Below are 23,474 nucleotides of genomic sequence, written 5' to 3' on the forward strand. Positions count from 1 at the left end.
TGGTGGACTGATGCCTCCCAATCTGTTATTTTTGCTTAAGATGGCTTTGGCTATACAAGGTCTTCTCTGGTTCCAGATGAAGTGTAGAATTCTTTTTTCCAAATCTGTAAAGAATGATGGTGGAATTTTGATAGGTATTGCATTAGTTCTGCTGATCACTTTAGGTAGAATGGACATTTAACAATATTGATTTTGTCAATCCATGAGCATGGCAGAGATTTCCATCTGTACACGTTGTCTACAATTTCTTTTCTCAGTGCTTTGTAGTTCTGCCTATTAATTTCTGTGACCTCGTTTATTAAATATATTCCTAAATATTTAATTTTCTCTGATGCTATTGTGACAGGTGTTGCATCTTTGATTTGATTTTTGGCTTGACTGTTACTGGCATATATGACTGCCACTGATTTGTGTGCATTAATGTTGTATCCTGAGACCTTACTGAATTCGTTTCTCAATTCCACAGGTCTCTTGGCTGAATCCTTGGGATTTTCTAGGTATAATAGCATATCATCAGCAAAGAGTGAGAGTTTGACCTCTTCTGCTTGCATTCAGACACCCTTAATTCCTTTCTCTTGTCTGATTTCTCTGGCTAGGATTCCTATGTTGAATCAAAGTGGGGTAGTGGGCAACCTTGTCTGGTTCTAGGTCTAAGCAGGAATGCTTTCAATTTTTCCCCATTCAGTATGATGTTGGCTGTGGGTTTGTCATATATGGCCTTAATAATTTTAAGGAATGTCCCATCTATACCTATTTTGTTAAGGGTTCTTTATTACAAAAGTGTGCTGCACTTTATCAAATGCTTGCTCTGCATTTATTGAGAGAATCGCTTGGTCTTTGTTCTTGCTTTTATTTCTGTGGTGAATTACATTTACAGATCTGCATATGTTTAACTAGCCTTACATCTCTGGGATAAAGCTCACCTGGTCATGATGAATTATTTTTTTGATGTGTTGTTGGATTCAGTTTGCTAAGGTTTTGTTGAAGATTTTTGCATCTATATTCATGAGGGATATTGGTGTGTAGTTTTTTCTTTTTTTGTTGCATCCTTTCCTGGCTTTGCTATCAAGGTGATATGGGCTTCATAGAATGAGTTGGGGAGGGTACCGTCCTTCTCAAGGTTTTTTTAAAATTTTCTCTTCCTTTTCCAGTTCCTTGCGATGGTTTATTAGTTTGTTGATTTGTGAGCTTTCTGTCTTTTGGACATGAGCATTTAATGTTACTAGTTTTCCTCTCAGGAATGCTTTTGCTGTATGCCACAGATTTTGATAGCTTATGTCCCCATGATCATTTGACGCAAAGATTTTTTTAATCTCCATCTGAATCTCTTCCTTGACCCAACAGTCATTCAGCAATAGATCATTTAATCTCCATGACTTTGTGAAGGAGTGAGCTGTGGGTTACCCTCTCTGTTGTTGGTTGTAGATTGAGTGGAGGAGCCAGTTATCGAGGTAATCTGTCGCCTCTGTTCTGGTTTCTGATCCCTGAGTGAGGAACACTAATGCCCTGATCTTTAGGAAGGATCTTGCCACTCTCGAGGGTTACTTGGACCCTATTCTCCCTTAAAGTAGTGGTAGGAGCAAGGCCGATATCAGCAGCTGCCTATCAGCCTGGATGTGTGTGCTTCTCTGGTTGCTTGATCAGCAGCTAGGGGGAGCCACTAATATGTCACTCAGGGTTCTTCCACCACACTTGTGAGAGTGCTCCTGTTAGGATGGGTTACTTGGTGCACCTGCTGGGACCTCTGGCCAGGATTTCCTTCCCTGACCATGAACCCCACTGTTGGCAGCCGCCTGGACTTGGAGAGCAGACCCCAGAGTTATGATCCTACTAGATGACCTAAGCCTGTGTGACAGGCCCAGTCACTGGGCTGTAAACTATTGATCTGTGCCAAGGCCCCACAGATTCATTCCAGTTGCACAGGGAAATGGCTTTTCTGCCCCTCCCTGCCTTCAAGGGTAGAGCCCATCATGCTTGGTGCAAAAGTCCCTATCCCAGGGGAGAGGTGATGCCAGAGACCACCCAGTGCCTGGGAATCCCCCTGGTGGTGTCCTTCCACTGCTGGGGAGCTACCATTGTGGGGAAGCACTCAAAATTCACCCATAGATACAGGCCCGGCTAGGTGACAATAGGTCATGGAAAGGCGGAGCCTATTGTGCCCAGCATGAGAGTCCCCAGGCTGGGGGAGGGGTGCTGCCCCAAACCATACCATGCCACACTGTCTGGGTTGTGGACCCCTAAAGTGGTGGCCACCAACCCACAGATTGCTGGTGCTGGGAGCAACTGTTCAGGAGTTGGTGGATGCCAGATCAGTGAGCTGAGTCAACAGGATGCCCACTCTTGTGTGTGTCACCGTCCCTCAATTTGACACCTGTCCAGCAGGAGGTCTTGCTCTTTCTGACCCACCCTGAGCCAGCCTGATCATCAGCGGGTTGCAGGGTAGAGCCCTCTTTTCAGTGTTCATCTCTTTTGCTCTGGTTCTGCTGACTGCCAGAGGTGAGGTGCCTGTCTCCTAACTCCCTCCAGCGGTAGTTCAGCCCAGTCCCTACCCCACCCAGTGCAGTCCTAGCACAGACCACCAGGAGTTCAAGATGTTTCCCACTATTGTCCCTTCTCCACAGTGCCCACCATTTTGTGCCATGATTTTGCACCAACTTCAGGCATGTCCCTGTGTGACTGGCTGTGGAGGTCAGTAGGGGAGCAGGATGTTCTCCTGTGGGTCAGGTCCCACTGCACTGCGTGGCTAGGTGGGCACAGCTGTCCCAGGCTCTATTCCCTTATCGTTTGTCTCACACTCTCCAGACTTTGTGATCATATCTACTATTCACCTTTTTTTCTCCTGTGTTGTGCGTCCCACACTGTTTCTCTGCAGTTTCACAAAGCTCTTTGTGTGGGGGAGTTGATCCACTCATGCCTAGCCATCCAAGTTCTTTACCTTTTTCTCTGAGACCAGAGAGCCAGGAGGTCACCTCTACTCCGCCACTTGTCACCCCCTAGTTTTTAATTTTTTGGGAAACTTCTACATATAATATCCAAAGCACAGGCAACAAAAGCAAAAACAATGGATGGCCTCAAACTAAAAAGCTTCTTTCTGCACAGCAAAGGAAAAAATTAACAAAATTTAGAGAAAACCCACAGATTGGAAGAAAATATTTGAAAATCAAATATATATGGTAAGGGGCTAATATCCAAAATATACAAGAAACACAAGCAACTTAACAGCAAGAAAACAGATAATCCTATTAAAAAGTGGACAAAGGACTTCAATACACATTTGTCAAAAGAAGACATACAAGTCACCAACAAATGTAAGTCTAAGAATGTTCACTATCATGAATTATCAGAAAAATACAAATTAAAAACATCATCAGACATCACCTCACACCTGTTGGAATGACTGTCATCACAAATATGAACAATGACAAGTGTTGGTAGAATGTGGAGAAAAGGAAACCCTTATACACTATTGGTGGGAATGTAAGTTACTATTTTAAATATTTGTGATATGACTCTGTTTAATAAGAAAGATTTAGATGCATTAATATGGTGTCATTTTTTGCTAATCAAAGCTCAATGAGAAGAATCTTTAATTACCTTGAATTCTCATAAGACTTCTCTTCCAGGTTCTTAAAATGAAACCTGTGGTAGAACTCTTTCTGAAGGGTGAATGTTCACAGATAACTTATAACTGATATGATATATTACAACTAATATTTGTCAAATTAAAGACAAGGGCTCCAGAGGTGTACAAGGTGAAAAATGGATTACATCTTTTTCCAGCTCAGTTTCTGAATGCAGATGGATTTTTGGTTTTACTTCTTACTAATTATGTAATTTAGGTTAAGAAAACAAAAATTAGAAGTTATTCCCTTTGAAGCAGTGATAGAGATCATAGTTCTGTACATTCACAAGAGAAAAATCAATTTTATTAGCAACTGCTTCCAAGCTTTTGCTGTATATGAAAAGAGAAATCAATTTGTTTTGCTTAAGATTATGTTAATAAAGTCACATTCAGGATTTCTGCTCATTATTCCGTGGAAGTCCTTTTTTCAAAAAATAAAAAAATAGCATACACTCTCTTAAATAAAAAACACCCAATGACAGTAATTCTCAGCTGCTTGTTTTTATTCTTTTAATTGACTTTTCTCTAGGTGTTTACATAATATCACATTGCTTCATGCTAATTTTCAGTATTTTCTGGTAATTCCTTGTCTGACCACCCTGGCTGAAAATACTTGTAGAAGAGGAGCATAAAGCCAATAGATAATAGGTAGGTTACAATCAGGTGTATGGCAATTAATTAGTCACAACAACTCAATAATGTTTGTGCACCAAAAAACCTAAATACCAATATCATTATTATATTTTCCAAAAACTGAAAGATGTAGTGTAGAATTATATGTCCCCACTTCTGTGTCTTGTCAAGTATTTCCTCATTTGACCACTGTATTTTCACTGCTGACCAGCAGGAGAAGCTGATGGCAGCATGTAGTAGAGTGATCAAGATAAACATCAGAATTGTACCCACTTGGTTGGAATTATTTTCAGTGTTCTTAGGAAGATGAGCTCCACTTCTCCAAAACTCCATGGTGCCAACAATGGTACAGAAAATAACATTAATAAAAAGGGTAATCTCTCAGTTTCAGAGATGTGGTAAAAAGTACTAGAGTCACTACATGTGAGGTAATTTCCAAGCAGTATCATATCATGATGTAGATGAACTCAATAGGTGGTAGCTTAATGGTTGCATTGTCATTCTTGAGCTGGATCAACAGTATATTGCAGTGAATGGCCCCATAAGTAACTGATATTAGGGAAAATGTCATCAGCAGTGCTATTAAAAGTCAACACAAAAGTATTAGAGTATGTTATTGGCAACTGATAACCATCTTCTGTTTTAAACTTGTCATTTTAATATATACCATCCCTATGCATGTGCATTGGAAAATCATTCATTTATTCAAGAAATAAGGATATATTAATCTTCTATTGTCAGGGATATAGTAAACACATGCATGTAAAACATATTCCACCTGAGAAAAATAGGCAATAAGCAAATAGACACATATATGCATTTATACATATATAGCCACATTCTCTCTAAGTAAAAAATAACACAAATGAAACTGGAGAGATTCAGATCTGATACTGTAAGGTGTGGTAGGATATAAGGAGAAGTTGAAATTTTAAAATAAAAAAAATCATCTGAATTATACCTTGAAAAGATAGCTCAGTTCTTTACAGAAAGCTTAGGAGAAGGTTAGAGTGGAAAGTAGGACACTAATATAATATGAAATATAGTTTAGACTAGGGTTATAGCAGAAAAGAAAAATAAGCTATGGGGTTAAAATAAATTCTGGAAATGGAGCTGACAGATTTAGCTAAGTGATGGGATAGGAAGTATTGCAGAAACAGAAAGATAACAAATTCCAGGCAAAAAATACATGTGTGTGTGTGTGTGTGTATATATACTTTTAAAAAGAATATTCTAGGACAATTTTCTATAAGCAAAGTTTTTATTTCAACATTATTCTCTCATAAATTAGACAAGTAAGCACATGAGACATAAAGATATAAAGGAACTAGATAATCTGTGTAAATAATTTTTATTAAATTCAGTTGAGACATTGAAAGTTCTTTTTAAATATACACATATCCAAGATACTCATTCAGTCTCCATGAATAATATAAATAAGCCAGAAAAGAGAAACCAAATAGTTATCCTTCATGTAAATTGAGATGAATGAGAAAATCATAATTCAATTTGTACACCATTTAGAAAATGAACACTGACACACCATTTATACCTGGAGGAATATTCAAAGTAAAAATATTAACTTCCTTAACTGCATTTAGGGGCAAAAAATGACCTTAAAATTTTATTTTAGAAGGTAAAATTAAATTAATTAAAATTCCACAATAACAGAAGAAATCACTAAAGATAAAAAGCACATGTTAATTACTAAAATTGTGCCTATAAATTATAGATACAATTTGAAAACTATAATAAGAAAAGGCTATTTCTAATATAAAACTTTAAGAATGAAAAAAGGGAAACAAACATCAACAGGAAATAGTCAAGATCATATAGTAACAGTAGTAAAATTTCATACAAATATATATAACATCTAATTGAATCTCTGATTGTAAGAAAACTATATAAATATTAAAATTGATCTAAATGAGTCTATTGTCTCAAGTAAAAATTAAAAGGAAGTTTAAAAAAATGTATCTGTAAAAGTTCAGATCATCATTTGGAGGAATTCTACCCAACCAGTGTATACTTCCCAAAATCACTTCACTATATTAAAAATTATACAGACAATAACAAATATAATGAAGTAAGTGTATCTATGATCTTGACAATGTTTTGAGCATTAAGATACATTAAACTCATAAGGAGATAGTGTAAGATGGCAAAGTAGGACTTACCAGCAATTGTCTCTCCACAGAAACATCATTCTGAACAACTGTCAGTGTACAAACAAATCTTCACAAGAGCTAAGGAAACCATCGAGAGATCACAGTATTTGGTTTTAGCATAACATTAAGAAAAGGTATACTGAAGAGGAGAAGAAAGACATATTTACATTACCCATATTACCCCTGCTGCAACCCAGGCAGCACAGTGTGGAGAGACATCCTCTGTTTCCGTAAGTAGGACTTTGCCTTGGAACCCAGTATGAGGACTGTAACAGTAAAAATCCAACACAGGAGAGAATCCCTGTCTCCTCACACCAGGCTTTTACCTAGGGACAAACATTTAGATCCATCCTGGCACCAGATGGGAACCTGCGGTCCACCACAGATGAACCTGAGTCCCAGCTCATATCACCACTGGTCAGCCACAGTGGATTTAGGCTCTGAATAAACCTCAGTAGAAGAAAGGTTGTAGCAGCTGCAAGACATTAGTGCATATGACTGCTGTGCTAATCTCAGCAATTGTGGGCTACAGATGCAACCTAGTATTTAGTGAGCCTTAGAGACCAAATAATTTTGGCTGTGGCAGTCCGGGCTTAGAATTTTCCCTAACACTGCAATGGCTGACGCTATCACAGCCTTAAAAAATGCAACAGTCTACCTGTTCTTAATCTCTGGGCAATATTACTGCTAAAGGAAGCTCCCAAACAAAGTCAACTGTGATCACTGGGTTAGATACCAACTTCAATAAGTAGACACTGATGCACAGATACAAAGATCACAATCAATTAGGGAAGAATGATGTCACCAAATAGAAAAAATAGGTCTCAGCGACTGACTCTAAAGATACAGAGATGCACAAACTTCTTGACAAGGAATTCAAAATAACTGTTTTAAGGAAGCTCAGTAAAATTCAGCAAAAAAATATAGAATAATTCAAAAATATAACAGAAAAATTTAATAAGGAATGAAATAATGAAAAAAGAAGATGAAACAAACAACAGAAATCTTAAGGCTGAAAACTACAATGAACAAAAAGGAGAAATTTAGTAGAGAGCATCAAGAGCAGAACTGATTAAGCAGAGTAAAGAATCTGAGAAGTTAAAGACAGGATAATTGAAAATATAGAGTCAAGAGAAGAACAAAGGAAACAAGAATAAAAAACATAGACAGCTTATGGTACTTGTGGGATAACATCAAAGGAGTAAATCTACGGGTCATGGGTGTTTAAGAGGGAGTAGAGGGGGAAAAAAGGATAAGAAAGCCTATTTAAAGAAATAATAAGAAAAAAATTTCCAAAGTTGGATCAAAATGCAAATATTCAGGTAGAGGAAAGTCAAATGTCCCTAGTCAAATTCAATTCCAGTAAAACCACCACATAGCCTATTATAACCAAACCACCATAGACAAAGAGAGGATACAGAATGCACTATAAGAAAGGAAGAAAATGTATCAGGAACAGTGAATACCAGCAGACTTCTCAAAAGAAACCATAAAGGACAGGAAAGAGTGTAATGATGTATTCAAAATGCTGGTTTAAAAAAAAAAAACAAAACACACCCAGAAATACAAAAAATGCCAATTCTGGACCCAGAAATTTGTCCTGCAAAACTGGAGAGTTGGAGGGATAAGTACTTTTCTGGACCAAGAAAGCTGAAGAAATAGATAACCACCAGCTTGTCTCTGACAAGAAATGCTGGAGATTTCTTTAAAATGGAAGAAAAGGATGTTAATAGATAACATAAAAGAGACAGAAGGGTATATATTTCATTGGGAACAATAAGTATACAGTCAGATTCTGAACAATCTAATAATGTAATGGTGTGCAAATCACTTATATCTTTAGTGTAAAGGATGAGAGACAAAATAAAATAACAGGAATAATTTCTCAAGAAATATACAATATGAAAAAATTTATTGTGACATCAAAAATTCAAAAAGTGGGGAATAGTGGAGCTACAGAGCTTTTTCCTGCTTTTTGTGCCATCAATGTTAAGTTGTTATCAGTTTAAAATACATGTCAAAATACCCTGTTAAGATGTTTTTATAGGCCCTATGTTAACCACAATGCAAAAACCTATGATAGACACAATAAAAATAAAAAGTAAGTAATCAAAACATAGTACTAGTGAAACCATTTAACCACAAAGAAGATACTAAGAGAAGAATTAAGGGGAAAATGATCAATCAAATAACTATTAAAAAATTAAAATGGCATATTAATAACCTAAAAATAATTACCTTGAATGTAAATGGAATAAATTCTCAAATTAAAGATACAGAGTGGCTGAATGAAAAAAAAAATCTGCAATAAAAATCCCAACTATATGCCTATTTGATGTTGCTTACAAGAGACTCACTTCTTCACCTGTGCACATGAAATTCAAGTGAAGGGATAGCAAAAGATATTCAATGGAAATGGAAATCAAAAGAGAATAGGAACAGGTATAGTTGTATCAGATAAAATAGACTTTGAGTAAAAAACCTGAAAAAAGACACAGAATGTGTCTTTAAATACATACATACATACCCAACGCTGAGACATCTAAAAGTATGAAGCAAATATGCAAAGGGAGAAATAAATTGCAATACAATAGCAGTAGAAGACTTCAACACCCTGCTTGCAGCAATGGACAGATCATCCTGACAGAAAATCAGCAACATCTCTAATCATCAGGGAAATGCAAATCAGAACCGCAATGTGATATCACTTCACTCCAGTGACAATGGCCTTTATCAAAAAGTCCCATAACAATAAATGTTGGCATGGATGCAGAGAGACAGGAACTCTAATATACTGCTGGTGGGACTGCAAACTAGCACAACCTCTGTGGAAAGCAATTTGGAGATACCTTAAACAGATTCAAGTAGACCTACCATTCGATCCAGCAATCCCATTACTGGGCATCTACCCAAAAGAACAAAAGTCATTCTATAACAAAAACACCTGCACCCAAATGTTTATAGCAGCACAATTCACAATTGCAAAGATGTGGAAACAACCCAAGTGCCCATCAATACATGAGTGGATTAGTAAAATGTGGTATATGTATACCACAGAGTACTACTCAGCTATAAGAGATAACGGGGATGTAGCAACTCTTATATTTTCCTGGATAGAGCTGGAACCCATTCTACTAAGTGAAGTATCCCAAGAATGGAAAAATAAGCACCACACGTACTCACCATCAAATTGGTTTCACTGATCATCACCTAAGAGCACATTTAGGAATAACATTAATCGGGTCTCTGGTAGATGTGGGAGGAGGGGAGGGGAGGGGAGGGGAGGGATATACATACATAATGAGTGTGATGCACACCATCTAGTGGATGGACACGCTTGAAGCTATGACTGGGAGGGTGCGGGGGGGCAATGGCAATATACATAACCAAAGCATTTGTATCCCCATAATATGCTGAAATAAAAAATGTAAAAGGACCAAATGTAATAGAGAGCCCAAGAATAAAACATTTACAGCTAAAATTTCAGCTAACTGATTTTCTACAAAAGCGACAAGAACATACAATGGGGAAGGATAGTCTTTTCAATAAATGATGTGGGAAAACTACTTAACCACATGCAGAAGAATACATTTAGAAGCTTCTCTTTCACCATATACAAAAATGAACTCAAAATGAATTAAAGATCCTGGCACAGTGGTGTGTGCCTATAATCCCAGCTACTTGGGAGGCTGAAGCAGGAGGATCACTTGAGCCCATGAGTTTAAGACTTCAGTGCATATGTTCAGGACTGTACTTCAGTTTGGCTAACACAGCGAGACCCCCGGCTCTCATAAAAAATTAAAAATGAAGTAAAGACATAAAAGTAAGACTTGAAACTGTGCAACTGCTACAAGAAAACCTAGAGAAATCACTCGTGACCTTGGTCCAGGCAAGAATTTTTTGGATAAACCCTCAAAAGAGTAGGAAACAAAAGCAAAAATAGACAAATTGAATTATTAATACAGCAATGTTAAAAGCTTCACAGAAAGGAAACAACCAACAGAGTAGATAGACAGTCTACAGGATGGGAGAAAATATTTGCAAGCTATACATCTGACAATAGTTTAACATGTAAAATACATGAGGAGCTCAGCTAAGTAGCAAAGAATCTCAAATAACCTGATTAATAAACAGGCAAAGGTCTACATAGCTATTTCTGAAAGGAAGACATATAAATTACCAGTAGATATATATTAATGTAAAACTTCCCAACATCACTTATCATCAGGGAAATGCCAACCCAATCAACAGTGATACTGCTTCACCCCAGTTAAAATCGTTGTTACTAAAAAAAAAAAAAAAATATGGAGAAAAAGTAACTGTTGCACACTGTTGGTGGGAATGTAAATTAGTAAAGCCATTGTGGAAAACAGTATGGAAGTTTCTCAAAAAGTTAAAAATAGAAGTAGGCCGGGCGCGGTGGCTCACGCCCCTAATCCTACCACTCTGGGAGGCCGAGGCGGGCAGATTGTCTGAGCTCAGGAGTCTGAGACCAGCTTGAGCAAGAGCGAGACCCCATCTCTACTAAAAAAAAAAAATAGAAAAGAAATTACACGGACAGATAAAAACATATATATATATAGAGAGAGAAAAAATTAGCCGGGTAGATATATATATTCTTCTAATAGATTACCTGAGTAGATGAAGAGAGATGTGATCAAGGCAAGAGAATGACTGGCTAAATAGATGTTGATTAGCTGTATTTCAATTAACATTTAAAAGGAAAGTAACCATATTCACAATTGATTAATGCACACGTGTTAAACATCACTAACAGATACAGAATTTATAGTAAATTGGTGGTACGTATAGTAAATTGGTGGCATGGTGTTACATGCCTGTAGTCCCAGCTACTCGGAAGGCTGAGGCAGGAGGATTGCTCAAGCCCAGGAGTTTGATGTTGCTGTGAGCTACGCTGATGCCACGGCACTCTAGCCCAGGCAACAGAGTGAGACTCTGTCTCAAGAAAAAAAAAAAAAAAAATAGAAGTAACATATTATCCAGCACTCTTACTACTATGTATATATCCCAACAAATTAAAACCAGTTATGTTCGAGAGATATTTGCATTCCCATTTACCATGGCCAAGTTATTGATGCAACCCAAGTATCCATCAATGAATGAATGAACAAAATGTGTTGTACGTATACACGGTATTATTCAGCCTTAAGAAGGAATAAAATACTACCATTTCCAACAACATGGGTTAACCTAGAAGACATTATGTTAAGCAAAATAAGTCAGGCACAGAAAGACAAATACCACATGATCTCACTCATATGTGAGAGTCAAAAAAAGTGATCTCGTGGAGGTAGAGAGTAGAACGGTAATTACCAGTGGTTGGGATGGTTAGGGGGAAAGTGAGAATAGGCAAAGTTTTGTCAAAGGATACATGAGTACAGTTAGGAGGAATAAGTTTTAAGAGATCTATTGTATAGCAGGATGATTATAGAAATGATGACGTATTAATATTAATATATTGAAATGTATAAAGAGAGTGGATGTGATATGCTCTTACCATGAAACAGAAACTATGTGAAGAAATGCAATTGTTAATTAGCTTTATTTAACTATTCCCCAGTGTATATACATTTCAAAGCATTGTGGGGCACAGGATAAAAACATACAATGTTGTCTGTCAATGTAAGTAGAGTAAATGTAAAAAATGAAAAGTAATGGAGACAAGCAGCCACACCCCGAAAATATCATACTCAGAACAAGTTTAAAAATAGTTATCAACGTTTTGCCAGACAAGGAAACAAATAACAATAACAGATAAGTTTTATGTGTCAAAAACTTATTTCGTTGGTAAGAGGGCAAGTCAATACAGAAATGCAGACAGATTGTCTACAGATCTGTTTGTGTAACTACACTGCTTCTAATATCGTGAAGCTAGTGCAACTTTAGAAGTATAATTACTAAGAATAGCACAAAAGAAAATAACACACAAAGTCAGAAGTTAAAGTCCGCATTGACATTTACATGTGTAAACTTACTTTACATTTATTTTACATATTTTAAATTTCTGTAGAAATGTATTCCCACTGTAGAGTCCACTAGAGATCATACCATCCTAAACATAAATATGTATCACATGCTGCATAATTACAGGTATATTTAGTCAACGTTTGTTTTACCACTGAAGGTTATATAATTAAATGATTTAGAATATAGATAAAAATGTGTATCTAATTTGTTTTAATTTGGTTTCAGGGGCCATGTGTCAACTACTTCTTTCACAAACTCAACTTTTTAGACTAAATATAGGCTTTGCATGTGATAAATACAGGCTACCTTCACTATTATCATTTCAAAACTGTGGCTATTCCTTCCTACTTTTTTGTCCAGGTGAGTGCTGAAACCAACTTTCCATGTGCAAACAAAGAAAAGAAAAGAAAGAGAAAGGAAAAAAGTAGTTAATATTTTTATCGGGATTTCTTTCATATTTATATTTTAAATGACATCTGATAATGTCAAATGCCATCTTTGTAATAATTTACTATAAATTCTGTATCTGCTAGGGATGTTTAACTCGTGTGCATTAATCAATTTTGAATATGGTTACTTACCTTTTTGAAATACAGCTAATCAACATCTATTTAGCCAGTCATTCTCTTGCCTTGATCACATCTCTCTTCATCTACTCAGGTAATCTATTAGAAGAATATATATATATATAAAATGTACACATTGCTGGTGACATTTTAAAAAACTTTCTGTTTGAAATAATGATAAATTCTGGGACTTTTTGATAAAGGTCGTTCTCATTGGAGGTAAGTGATATCTCATTGTGGTTCTGATTTGCATTTCCTGATGATTGGAGATGTTGAGCATTTTCTCATATGCTTGTTGGCCATTAGTCTATCTTCTTTTGAAAAGTTTCTGTTCATGGCCTTTGCCCACTTTGTGATAGGGTTGTTTGATTTTTTTTCTTGCTGATTTCCCTGAGTTCTATATAGATTCTAGTTACCAGCCCTTTATCAGATGCGTAACATGTAAATATTTTCTCCCATTCTATTTGCTGATGTGACGGTTTCCTTGGCTGTGCAGAAGCTTTTTAATTTGATGGGAGGGGGAGGAGAGGATGGGTATATACACTCCGAATGGGTTCAGTACACACCATCTGGGGGATGGACATGCTTGAAACTCTGACTCGGGTGGGGCAAAGGCAATATATGTAACCTAAACATTTGTACCCCCGTTATAAGCTGAAATAAAAAAAAATTTAAATAAAGATTATTACCCCTAGCACTAAAAAAAGAATAATAATGATAATCATAGATTCTCTAAGTGCCAAATACAGTAAGTACAAAGAGGTCCTGTGCACATTTACAATTTCCCCGAAAGATTACCTCTTAATCTTGCATAATTATAGCGCAATACAGTTAAGAGGAAACTGACATTGGTTTAAGGAGTGTGTTTGGTTTTATAAATTTTCTCTGTGTGTAGATTCATGCAAATGCCACTACAATAAAGGTACAAAATTATTTGCCTGGTGACCTTCATAAACTTTTATAATCTTATGCACATTGTAATTTTCTCTCTTTCACAGTTTCTAACTCTACTAGAAGTACTGCTATTTCTAAAACACAGATTGTAACAAACTTGGTGTCAGATGAAAATTTGTACCTCCACCAGGCCCCTAAAATAGTATACGCCAAGCTTAATTTAACCCCTAAAAATCAATAAAATATATTGATGCTAATTTCATTCATATTAATTTCCTTTAGATTCCACCATCGCCCATTTACAATTTAGTAACCGAAAGAATTAATAAAATCAATCTTATCAAAAGTTAACGCAGTCATGATTTGGGAATAAATATTTCAAGTTCTCAATTTCTGTTACCAAATTATTATGCCCTACCTACCTTTGTAAAACTGGCTTTCAGCACTAAATAAGCCAACTTACCTCTACCAAACGGCCATTCTTTTATAGTGAGAGTGATATATCATTGAAAAACTGATTGTGGAAAAGAAGTAAGAAAGGCCTGGATCGCTGATATGCACTTGAAAGCCTCATGCTCCATGAAAATATCCCAGCTCGAGAGAACAACCTCCGTTCCCAGCATCATCTTTGTCCTTCTGATGGTAGCTTGGGCCTCTTTCTTCTTCTGCTTAAGTTTTATCAACAATTTAGAGTAACTTATCATGGTCTGCAAACACCTCTTAACATGAAATAGCATCCAAGATTAACATTTCTTGGTGACAGACGTGTAGAAATTTTTGAAGGTTACTTATTAGATGAATCTCTAATCATATTATTAAATACAATAAACATTAACTTACGTAGTTTCTCATTTTATCATTTATTTTAGTTCTGTCTCTTTAAAATTGCACATAACTACCCTCTTATAGAAACATTCAAATGAAAGATATAAAACCAAAGATCCCTTCATTCATACAAAATTCAGTTTGACTATTCAAGGTTAGTGTGTATTTTCAGATTGATATTTAACACTCCAGTATTTTTCCATGCATTTATGTTCTTATACACATATGTATTTTTCTAAGAAGAAATGTTATTCTACATATTGTTCTGACAACTTTTTGAAAATATCAATGTTTTAGATGTTTTCCCATGATATAAATCTAGCTTAATTTTGACTGCCTCAAGGGACTCAAAATTTTCATAGTCACATATTTTATTACTTTTTCTAGTGATGCACTGTAGCTCACTTAGCATCCATGCAAACACTGTGGGCTAAAAAACCGCCATTAAAAGTTAAAGCAGTCTCACTAGGTAAGTAACAAAAACAAAAACGAACACTCTCCGGTGGCATTTAAATTCAAAAGTAGTCCTCAAAGAATTTCCACGAATAAAATTCTTGGAAAATGAGTAGATCCTTGTAAAAAAAATTACAGAACCAAATAAAACATGGTATCATGAGCAAGAAGTATAAAAACCCCCAAACATTTCATAAATAAAACTTATGAAACCAAGAAAAAGAGATATTTAATATTTTTAAAGAACTAAAAGAGCATTTCACAACTACAAAAAAGAAAAAAACAATGAGGAAACAAATATTAAAAAGAATCAAGAAAGCTTCTAGAAAACAATATATAATAATTGAAGTAAAAAAAATGGAGCAGATTAAATACTTTAAATATTGTTAATTGAAAGTAAATTTTATAAAATTCTAAAAAAGGTAATCCAGAAAGAAAAAGGTGGGAAACGTGAGATGGATAGCTTAGGGCACTTAAGAAAACGATGAAAAAATTAACACTTCTAATCAGAATTCAAAAAGAGACAGGAAATGACAATATTCAGAAAAAAATGACTGGAAAATTTCCAAATTTTTAAAATCATAAATCTGTAGATTAAGGAAGTCTTATACATCCCAAGTCGAAAAGACATACAAAAGGTAAACTGTACATTTTAAAAATAATTCAGTGAGCATAAATATACTTAACTTATGTGTTAACAGGTATAAATTGTCAGATACATGTTTCTGAAAGAGTTATAACTAAAGCTGAGGCACAAAAAATGAAAGCAAAGAAAGAATGCAATAAAAACAAAATCCACATTAAACCAATAATAGGAAAAGCTGTCAGCAGTTTTACGAAATCAGATAAATTGATCTTAAGGCAAAAATTAAAAAAAAAGAAATCATTAGCAATAAAAGGAGCCAAGAAACAGAGTGTTAATTTGTCAGGAAAACTTATCACTAAAAAATTCTGTACACCCAAAATCATAGAAAAATGAACAAATCCACCTTTTAAATCTGAAAGACAAATATATAACCATTTAGATACTAAAGTATCTCAATTAATTTCAGAGCATCTTACTATGTAGGGCTTATTTTCTAGTACAGTACAATGACAGTTTTCTGTTATCATACAACTACAGTCAAAAAACAATATGTAAAGCATAATTTAATGTAAAAAAAGCATCGCCAAAGCCTCCAATCTTTCTCCATTGTTGGATCTCTCTCTCACCACATAAACCAAAGGCAGTAACTTATAATTTCACTACACCGTATTAAATAACTTTTCCTTAGTAGCTATTAAATATAAGATAAACTAAATATAAGATCATTATCATTATATGCTTCAGATACTTTTGACCTTTAAGTACACAGTATCAATAATGTTATCTCTCTGTCAGTTTTGCTTCTGACAACATAAAAGCATCTCTTTCCCCTGTCCCACTTCCATTATCTTAGCTAAGAGATTTTATCTGCTTTTTAAAATGAAATTTTATCGAGTCATCCACATCTTCAGAAATGTAAAAGAAGACCCCGAATCTAACTTCAAGATGACACTACTTTGCATATAGAAAATCCTAAGGAATCCTCTCTCACACACATACTAACTTTGAGCTAATAAGCGAGTTTATCAAGGACTGTATTATCAGTAAACAAAAACTAACTGTATTTCTAAACACTAGCAATGAACAATCAAATATGATGCTAAAAATTCCATTGACAATAGCCTTAAAAAAAAAGAAAAGAAAAGATTTAGGAATAAGTTTAACAAAGTGCAAGACTTGTAACACTTGAAAATACTAAACATCAACAGAAGAAATTAAAGATTTAAATAAATTGGAATACGTTACACAGCCATAGGTTGGAAGACTTCATTTTGTTAAGTGAACATACTTCCCAAAGAGATCTATAAATTCAGTTCATTTCCTATCAAAATTTCAGTTGCCTTTTTTTTTTGAAGAACCTGACAAGTGTTCAATTGACAACTGACCCTAAAATTATATGGCAATGTAAAGGACTCTAAGTAGCCAATCTTGAAAAAAACAAATCCTGAATTAATTTATTAATTCACACTTTCCACTTCAAAACTTACTACAAAGCTATATTCTTCAGGGCATGTGGTAGTAGCATAAGGATAGGTACAATGGACTAGAATTAGGGGTTTAAAATAAACCCCCATATTTACAGTCAGTTGATGTTCAACAAGGCCGCCAAGACCATTCCAAGAGGGAACATAAGTCAAAATCACGACAAGACTTTACTTACTATCCACTAGGAGCTATTATAAAATCACAAGTTTGGGGGAGAAGGAAATGGAGACTGCTGGCAACAATGTAAAATGGTTCAGCCACTTTGGAAACAGTCTGGCAGTTCTCAGATAAACACAGAGTTACCATCTGATTCAACTATTTCCTCTATGCCCAAGGGAAGTTAAAATATACGTCCACACAGAAAAATGTATACAATGTTCATAGCAGCATTATTCATAATCGTCAAAAAGTGACCCCCCCAAGCATCCATCAACAAATGAATGGATAAAATGTGGTATGTGCATAAAATGGAATATTATCCACCCATAAAAAGAAAGGAAGTACTCGTGAATGACACAGGTATGTGAACCTTTATAAGAGGAGGCAAAAAGTAAAAATAAGAAAGAAGCCAGTAGTGAAAGATCACAAATTTTGTTATTCTATGTATATGAAATGTCCAGAATAGGAAAGTACATAGATAGAAACAGAAAACAGATTAGTGGTTGCCTGGGATTTGTGGGTTGACATTAAGAGAGAAAAGGTTTCTTTGGGGGTAATGCAAAAGTTCTAGGACTGATTCTGGTGATGGACTTACAACTCTTTGAATTTCTAAAAAAATAAATACAAAACAATAATTGAATTGAAAACTTTAAATGGGTGAAAGGAGTGGTAAATATATTATATCTTAAGGTTGTTTTAAAAATATACGATTAAAGGTTTAGGCTTTTTAAAATATGGTTTGTGAAGGGAATTAAGATATTTAGCTTTAATTATTAAAAATGCAGTCCATAATTGGTTGAATGTAGTGTAAAATTACAGGGAGAGCTATCCTACGAAAGTAAAAGAGAAAGTTTAAATCCTAAGCCAGTGGAGGTTTTCTTTATCTCAAAATAAACAAATAAACAGATAAACTTACTTATCAGTTCAAATTATATGACCAAAAAAAAAAAAACAACAAAAAACAGGAATAAAAAGATGGAAAAGTCAAAAGTAAAAAACTGAGAATATGTCTAAAAAATTCATTAATCACAGTTTAAGGGTAAATTTTCAATATTTTTAATAAGAAAATAATACCTCAAATATAAGAACTGTGAAAATTTGGATTATAGTCACATTAATTTGGATATTTCCGAAGGAATTGGGAAATGGGCAATCCATTTTCTTCACTTATGCCACCTCTAGGCATACTCCTACAAACTATTTCTGTTTTAACTTTTTTATTGGTTCAAAGTCCATAAAATATGATTACGATCTTTTAAAAATTATATGTTTTATTACGTACAGATTATTGCTCCTAATGTTGTCAGGGGTTTTATTTGAGTTTTGTGGCTAACGTGTTTTTCCTTTTTTGTTGTATATGCGTGAGTCCTTTTCTTTTGGGAGATATAGTCTATTAAACTTGAATTAGCTCAAGGAAAGGACCCCAAATCACTTTGTACACTGTCAATGCAATTAATTTTTTGACACTAAAGAAGTTTTTACTGACTTATTACACTTCAGGTTTTTCTATATATTTTAGTATCTTTGAACCTGAACTATAAAGCTGGCGCAAATTAACTCTTATAAAATTTATAGTGCTTGTGCAATCAGTACAGTAACAGAGGTGACATAGAAATGAACTGCTTAACAATGTATTAATATTCCAAGTTTCAGCCACAATTTCAATGATGTCTTAAGAATGTACAGTTCAAAAGTTAAAAGCCTTCAGTTTCAGGAACATTTGTAAAATTACTTTTCAAGGTTTTCTCTCTCACGCCATTCTCATAATCATTTAAAATGCCTGATGGGCTGAAAGAAAAAAATGATAAAGACTGGAAGGCAGTAAGTACATTAAAAAACCAGAAGAAATAATTGATTTCTCCTATTTGATTTTAAAACCTGTTATTGCCTTGTAACTGATGACAATCACATTCTAATAATTTCAAACATACGAAAACTAAAAAAAAATGAAAAGGGAAACATTCCATTAAAGAAACAATGGTGATATAGCACCTCTTGTATTTTCCTGGAAAGAGTTGGAACCCATTCTACTAAGTGAAGTTTCCCAAGAATGGAAAAATAAGCACCACATGTACTCACCAACAAATTGGTTTCCCTCATCATCACCTAAGCGCACATTTAGGAATAACATTGATCGGGTGTCAGGCTGATGCAGGTGGGGGAGGGGATGAGTATATACATACATAAAGAGTGAGATGTGCATGGTCTAGGGGATGGACGGGCCTGAAGCTCTGACTGGGGGAGCGGGGAGAATGGCAATATACGTAACCTAAACTTTTGTATCCCCACAGTATGCCTAAGTAAGAGAAAAGAAAAGAAACAATGATGGTAACATCTTTAATCTTGTTAATGTTTTCATTCAATTTACTTGTTGGAAACAGTGACTGAGAAATATCTAGTGTCACTTACCGCACGATAGGCCCTAAAAACAGAAGGTGCCAAAACAATAATGCAGCCTTATTTCTGAGCAAGCCTTTGTGGAAAAACATGAGGCTAACTTGATCCAAAATTGCTCCCACAATAATGAAGCCAATGGTAAACGACATCCAGAATTTATCATTATTATTTCGACAAGTTTCAAACCTATACAAAGCACAGGCAGCCTCACCACAGCAGAGAATAGTTGAGAAGAGAATACTAAACGGAAAGTTTATCTGAGGTCTGCGGCCAAGGAACATCCCTTCTTCCAAAGAAGAACCTCTGCCTGCACTTTCTTCGTGAGTTTCTTCTAACACTGTCTCCATTCTTGGGATCCTGAAGATTCAAATTCTTCTCGTCAGTTAATCCAGTGATGTTTAGTATCCAGTACAAACAGCAGAAAATAAGGTTCTTCCTGTATAATTCAATATTCACAGACAATGATAACTGGTAAACAGGGATCCCTAATGACAACAGAATTCCACTTCTGGTTTAGAGAATATTGAACCACGATTTCTAATTTGACATATTGCTTCCTCAGAATAGACAAATAGACAATCAAATTTCTGTGAGTCATTAACACCTACATGATAGTCTTATCTCAAAGTCGTATGAAAGAACTACTCGTTTCTCATGCCTTGTCCTTTTTATGCCTTTCAGCCAATGTCTGATGCTGACAGTCACCAGAACAACGTGGCGCAGGATCTAAGCCAAGTCTACCCAAAATGACACCAGGAAAACCATTCAGTAGCTACTCTGGAACAAGGAGAGGGATACAAGCCCTTTAAATTCCATTTAGTGTTAGATTTTAGTCACTTTGCATTTGAAATACAATTTCTTTGCTTGATCCAACTCTATGACAAGTTATTAATCAAGTCAAGTTTCAATTTAAATAGAAAATCTGATGCTTTCAAGGTAGTGCTAACAGATCCAAATGTACTTACTTGGAAAAGTAGTTTATTTTAGGTTTTATCTATACAAACTGCAAGAGCATACTGACATTAGTTATTAGTAACTTAAGAAGGGATATAAAACAAAATGAAAAAGGAGGAAAATGAAACAGGCAACTGATAGCAAGTAAAAATTTTGAATTTTTTTCTAATTAAAAATGCTGATTAGTAAAATGAAAACCCATAAAATGAGTTAAGAACCCAAAGCAAGTTTCTAGAAAGAAAAGACAAATTTTCCCGAGATGATGTTGGTTGTTTGTTAAAATAGATCAACTGGAAAAGTGACAGTATTAATAAAAAATTAAACCGGTTGTCTATTGTATTCTTATTGGATGAGATCTGTATTCTATCTGTATTCTTCAGAAAGAATTTAATGCTGTCTTGTAATAGATGAATACTGGACATATCTCCATTTATTTAGGTTTTAAATTTCTTTTGGCAATATCTTATGGTTCTTACAGTATAATTTTCATAAACTTGTTAAATTTATTGCTACATATTTCATTCTTTTGATGCCTTTGTAAACTATTTCCCTTAACTTAATGTTTTGGATTATTCTTTATTATAGAAATATAACTGATTTTGTACACTGACATTGTTATCTGCAAGGTAGCTGGACTTATTTACCAGTTCTAATAATTTTTTAGCGGATTTCTCAGGGTTTTATATATATATAAGATCATGTCATCTGCAAGCGCAGACAGTTTTACTTTTATCTTTTCAACATGGATGCCTTTTGTTTCATTTTCTTACCTAATTGCCCTGGGGCAAACTCCCAGTACAATGTCACAAGAAGTGGCAATGGTGGACATCCTACTTTTATTCTTGCTCTTAGGGAAAGCGTTCAGAATTTTAGCATTAAGTGTGATGTTATGTGGGGGTTTTGTGTATGCCCTTTATCAGGTGGAGATATTTTCCTTGTATTCTTAGTTTGTTGAGTAGTTTTGTCATGAAAGGGTGTTAAATTTTATAAAATGCCTTTTCTACATCTATTGAGAGTACCACGTGGTTTTTAATCCTTAATTCCATTCTTGTGGTGCATTGCACAACTGGTTCTTGAATGTTAAATTAACTTTGCATTCCTAGAAAAAATCCTCCTGGGTCATGGCATGTAAGGATTTTTGTCTGTATTCACTAGGGATATCGGTCATTAATAATCTTTTCTTCTGATGTCTTTGTCTCGTTTCATTATCAGGGTAATGCTGGCCTGATAAAATGTGTCGGGGAGAGTGTCATTGAATTTTTTTAAGTTGATTGCACGTGGCCATAAAACTAGATCACATGGAATTATTTGATGATATCTGCTGAGATATTATTTTGGGGCTAGGTAATCTTTTGTTTTTGATGTTCCCTGTGTGAACAGGATGTATACAGTAAATAAGTTGCTACTTAGGAGTAAGTGTAGCCAAGTTCCTGTACATATCTAAAAGTCACATTTATTAATTAATGGCAAAGTATTCCTATTTACTACTATTTTTGCCTATCTATCAGTCTAAATTAGTGATATATTAAAAACATCTCTCACTACAATTGCACATTTGACAACATCACTTTACTATCAATTTTGCTTCGTGTGTACAATTGGCACAATGTTATTGGGGCATGCAAATTTGTCATTTTTATATTCCCTTTGAGTAATTCTTTATTGTTGCCCCTCTTTATTCCTTGCATTTTCCTTTAAATTCTCTTTTATCTAATAACCATATTTGCACCCTCCTCTTTTGATAAATAATATATGCATGTAATTTCCTCTAAACCTTTATTTTCAACATTTCAGGGTGATTATTCCCACAGGTGTACAAATTCTTAATCTAGAGTATTTTATATTTCCATACACGAGCTTAAACAATTTGCATTTAGTATGAGTACTCGTTACGTTTATTTGTTTCTAACATCTTATTGGAAAGTTTTATTTGCTCTGTTTTTCTTTGCTTCCTTGTTCTCCTATCCTTTCTTCTCTATTGTGATGATTGTTTTCTGAGTGATATTAATTTTTTATACTTTCGAGGTTAATCATTTTATTTCCACACTTTTGGTGGTTACTCAAAAGTACTCAGTTAGTTGACATTTTTCCAACAGAGTGAAATCTATTTCTAGCCCCCTTCAAAAAAGCCGTAACATTTTGAAACATACTTTTCTCATTTTGAGATTTATTTTTCTTCTTTCAAAAAAATGGTTTTCGTGCTATTTTCCTTGGGATTTTTATAAGTCGTTAGTATTTGCTTCATCTGAGTTGGAAAATGTTCTTTTATTAAATGATAATTTATCTGGAATAAAATTCTGTGTAGAAATTACGTTCTGCCCATCACCCCTTGCTATGTATTTCCTCTTCTGGTGTTCCTTTCAGATGTATGTTAAACCTCATTTTTTATTAGCTTCTCTTTCACGTGCGATTGCCGGATAAAATATAAAACTCCCTGTTAAATTTTCACTTTAGAGCTTTGCATTCTCTGTGTGCATGCACATGAATTCAGCACAGACTAAAAGAAAAAGGGAACAGAAGGGTAAATTGTATTTCAAGGATATTTGGGAGCTATAACAGAGAATTAGAATATTTTCAGAGTAGACACTCAAGAGTAATGATGGTAGGCAAACACAGAAGTTGCTCTCTGGCTTTAAGAAAGCAGGCTGAGGAAGGTTTCAGGAACTGTGGTGATGTCAGATATAATTAGAGAAATTCAGTGTGAGTTCCTCTGCAGAAACAAAATAGCTCAGTGAGAGGATTTT

General features: G+C 34.9%; 1 pseudogene; it reads right to left on the bottom strand.

The window, feature by feature from the left end:
• Positions 1-4,180: 4,180 nt before the first annotated feature.
• On the bottom strand, positions 4,181-20,123 carry LOC123629036 (annotated as a pseudogene).
• Between the last annotated feature and the right edge of the window lie 3,351 nt (positions 20,124-23,474).

This window comes from Lemur catta, chromosome Y (assembly GCF_020740605.2).
Source record: "Lemur catta isolate mLemCat1 chromosome Y, mLemCat1.pri, whole genome shotgun sequence".
NCBI lineage: Eukaryota > Metazoa > Chordata > Mammalia > Primates > Lemuridae > Lemur > Lemur catta.